Consider the following 4,728-nt stretch of genomic DNA (forward strand, 5'->3'; position numbering starts at 1 on the left):
TGCTTTGTGTTTGGGTATGATTGCCATGACTGAAAGAAACCAACATTGCAGCTGGTGGTGGTTTTTTGTTTTTCCCCAAAGTTATCCAAAGTAMTGAAAATATTCAATATGATCACATAAGGAAAAGTATGTTTAAAACCAAATTAGAATCACTAAAAAAAGTTCTGCCTCCCCACTATGGACTCAACTACCAAAATTCAGTTTTCCATCCTTGACACGAAGATATCTTGGGTTGGTATCTCCAAAACTGACAACATCTTTCAGTCCTGGGATTTCTGCCAACTATCTCCCCAAATTTCCTGCTATTCTTTGTAACCAGTCTCTAAAAGGTTGGCCAGATCCTGCAGTTTTGGCAACCTAAAGCCATTTCCCAGGGAAGGGGAGGCTCACCAAGGCAGGCTCTGAGTCTGCCATGTGTCTGCTGATGACCTAGGAGCAGCACAGTGGACATCTCCAGCCTTCCTGTTCTGGAAGAAAATCACTGTTCCTAAACTTTGTGTTAGAAAATAGATTCCATGCCACTTGTGGCAGCTGTGGTTCGTATGGATGATCGGTTAGAATGGATAAAAACAGATTTCCCAAACCAACTGTATTCAATGCAACATATTTTTCATATGTTTAATGGAACAGAAATTTTTATTTTAAGAGGCATTTATGAGCACTGCTAGCTSTCTGCCTAGGGAGTGAAGACCTGGTAGGGGGGAGAGCTAGCAGGTGTAAGAATAAAATTAGTTTTATCACAAAATTGGAAAGGAACTGAGATTTTCTCTCCCTACTTCTGCTCTTAGCCACGGATGAAACACAGTCTTTAAGCACGAAAAGATCCTCCTGTGCTCACTGTTTAACCCTTTTCTGGGGAGATCAGGCAAAAACACTCCAGTGCTGGCACAAGCAGCTCAACAGTGCTGGCATCGTAGCCTTCGATTTGAGCCAATACCATTAAAAAGAACAATTCTTCATTATCAGTCCTGGAAGCTTCCTCCACTGCAATCCGTGCTTCAGAGAGTCAGGCAGCATTTAATGTTTCTGTGGTGAGTCCTTGCAGCCCCTCAGCACAGGGGATGAGAYGCCCTGTCCTCTGCCCTCATTCCCTGGTCCCCAGGTTATCTYGAGGGAGGACTCAACACTATCCCCACACATCCCCTTTTTCCTTCCATTAACTGCAAGAATATGAACCAGAGATTGAAAACAAAATATGAAAATGGCTTTTTTTTGTGTCTGGACTCCTTTTGTGGAACAAATGGAAGCTATCAGAGCTCCTAGCTTTGTCTAGATCTGGATCTTATCTCAAATGTGCTCACGAATCACCACCGCAGTCTCCTTGCAGTCATAGGGGATGTATTCAGGGAGCATGAGCATAAATTTTTCTGAGAATATAGTTAGAGGTCTGTTTGTCCATGTTGCAAGGAGATTGAACAACTGATTTCAATGAAAAAAAATAAATTCAGCTGTATCTAGAGCCTTGTAACCATGGCCACTGTGGTACTCAGTCTTACTGTTATCATTTTTGCCCAAAACATCAGCCAAAGATTTTTAATAATAAAAACTGTCTCAGAATTGTACCATAATTTCTGGGTTTTGTCAATTTGAAGCAGTGGTAAAAGCTCATTCTCTTTGTATAACCAACAAAATTATTCCTTCCTGGTCAAACTATGAGAAGACAATTTTAATTCTAAATTTCCAGTTCTCCAGACAGAGAGAAAGGGTGAGAAAGAGATTACTTGTGCTTAATTACTCTTTAAGTCTGAAGTTTAGGTTGGAGGGGAGGAAAAAAAAAAAAGGTTTTCTTTCTGGATTCCATTAATTTTACGTGCTAAAAAAAATTACACAACTCCATATAGAAAAATAGAGAAACAATTTCTAACCAAATTGGAGAACAAACACATCGAGAGAGGGGAAAAATGATGCCTCCCAGCAAGAGGAGTAGGAAGGAGGAAGATGAGTAAAACTCCCTGAAAATAAAAGAGTAGCTGGAAATTGAGAGTGGTATGAGATGGATAAATAAACAACAAGGTTACAAGTTCACAAGCCCACCCTGCAGGCACTATTAGGACTTTAATTTGCTTCAATCAGCAGCCTACGTGGTGTGTGTTTACTTGGAGGGGAATGAAGTCGATTTTCTGCTTCTGACTAAATATGCTACCAACATATCATGATGCCTGGCCAAATTCACCAAAGCATGTCCTCGCTGCTCTTCGCTGGGTTGTGTTCAGAGACACTTGTGGTACCTGTTAAAATACTTTAATGAATCTGATACTCATGAACGGCGCTGAAATGACAGCCCTGGAAATTGAAGTCTTCTATCAAACCACCGAACTCGCACGGTGTGGATGAAAACGCTGCCAGGTTCTGCCATGCTACCCTCTCAACGTGTCCCAAATTTAACCTGGAAAAATTATTTCTGGTGGTAGCAGCACTTCAGCCTCAATGCCTGGTCATTTCTTTCTACTTCAGATATAGTTGCCAGCAAGTGTATGGATTATCTTGGAGATTTTATTTTGCAGACAGAAGCCRGGCAAGACATTTTCAACAGAATTATTTCTTATCAGAAAAAAACAGTTGCATTTGAATCAGAGTGGTCTGGGAAAGTGTTAAAACTGCAAAAGTCTCAAAAAGCAAGTGCTGAAACAAAATGCTTTTCTTGATATATTTCACTCATACTTCTTTAGAATTACATATTGACTTAATTGTATTGTTATTTTTCATGTAATATGACTTGTATCATGTACCAGGTTTTGCTATTTTTTTAAGTGAAGCATTTTATCTTACTAAATTAAGTATTTCAGTGCTTCTAAGAGAAGTGATTTCTGAATTTCAATGGCAAAGAYAATTTCAAAATGGGAAAATTTATTTTGACTGAAAAATAAAAATATCCTAAAATATCTCCATTAATTATTTGGGTGGGGTWTTTTTCTTCTTTTCCTCATCTTTAATCTTTTGTGGAAAAGGAATAAAGCAGCCCTGTTTCTATGTACTCTGTGTCAGGCAATAGTGAACTGGGAAGCTGGAGGGGAAAGAGAGTTTGGGGCGAATTTTAAGGTTGTTTTTATACTGTGACGTATAAGAATGTTTTAAACATGTTGGAGGCCCATGTCAAAGCAGATGGACAAAAGTCTTAGCATCACAAATTGTTTTTCTATAGTTTAACAACTTTATCTCTGTCCTGAGTGCTCTAATCTGAGCTGGGTCCAGTGACGGGAGGGGTAGGAAGGGTTGTGATCTCTCAGTGCAGAGAAGAGACTTCAATTTCTGCTTTCCAAAGGAAATTATAACAGGAGAGGAGGAAAGGATGGAGGACAGATCCCTCTGGGGCAGTCACAGAGATGAGGGTGGGAAAGGAGGCTCCAATGAAAGCCACACGGAATGAGCAATGAGAAAGTCGAGAGAACTCTGAAAAGACCAGCATGATGATTGTGCAGCTCTTCCCTTGGAAAAAAAAAATTATGTCAGCTTAAATGATAAGTTGAAAAAAGAAACAGAAGAAATAATCCCTTAAGGAGGTGTCTGAGAGTTGATAGAGCAGACCTTTACACAGAAAAACAATGTTCGTGGTGTGTACCAGCTGATAGCTGTTCTCTCTTCTGACCTTTATCTTCAGGTGTGTGGACAGACCTGAAAACTCACTCGTGGCTTTTCCATTCGAGAGTTATCTTTCTTTTCTACTTATCACATGCCTACAAAGGAGTATTTGGCCATTACCTTCATCACAGATAAAAGTATCGCTGCATTCTCGGTGTCCTCACTCTCACTCTACTTGATTTCTTCAAGCAGATTGATTTCTTCAGATGACATACTTCACATCATTTTGGAGTTTTTTTTGTGTCTAGTAAAACCCTGTGGATCTGCCAGCCATTATTTCATCTGACTGGTTTCTGAAATAACCTGTTCTGTGAGATGTGACTTTCAAAGTAAGCATAATTCTTGCYTTGTGGATTCCAGAAGAGAAATAATCAGTGAGCAATTAGTTCAAAAACAAAGCTGGCATGAACTGTCAGCAACATGGGCATGACTGACTCATTTTAATGAGAAGTATCCCATTTGCTCCATTTTGCTTCTAGTCCTGCTCTGCCCAGTCATTGTGGGTATGGAGAGTTTTGAGCAGGGTCTGAAAGTTGTAAAACAGACTGACCAAGAAGGCCAGCCCTGAAAATGGGCTTATTACACAGCGTTTTTAACTCAGATGTTCAAAAATAATTTCTTACCTTTGCCCCTCCCTAGAAACAGGTTTTAAAAAAATCTTTGTGTTTTGTGAGATGCAGACATGGCTGCCAGCACAATAATGRTGTGGGACCCAGCACCATCTGGAAGAGTCGATGCCGTGGTCTGTTCCTGACTAATCTTCCCAGGTCAGCTGTGAAAACCTGACATTCTGCCACCAGCAGCATACCCAGATTTGTTTGTCCACTCTTGCAGGTTTTAATGACTCAGGATCAAGCAGCTTCYTCATTCTCTCATTAGGTGCAAAGGTATCTCAGAACTAAAGTCACAGATCCTGTGTGGCTTTTATCTCCTGGCCAGATCCTGTCTTGTGGGACAAAGAGGGAAAACCAAACCACAAAGAGGACTAACATTCTGTTGGAATGGTTGATTTTTAAAAAATTCAATAATTAATGCAAAGCCTCTGTCACAAGATCATGAGTAAAATTCTGCATCTTAATCTGGGACTGAAAAAAATGGAGAGGAGAGAGAGGAGAGGGAGAGGGAGAGGGAGAGGGAGAGGGAGAGGGA

This window comes from Malurus melanocephalus, unplaced genomic scaffold, assembly GCF_030028575.1.
Source record: "Malurus melanocephalus ecotype Western Australia unplaced genomic scaffold, MMel_1.1 scaffold_55, whole genome shotgun sequence".
NCBI classification, from domain to species: domain Eukaryota; kingdom Metazoa; phylum Chordata; class Aves; order Passeriformes; family Maluridae; genus Malurus; species Malurus melanocephalus.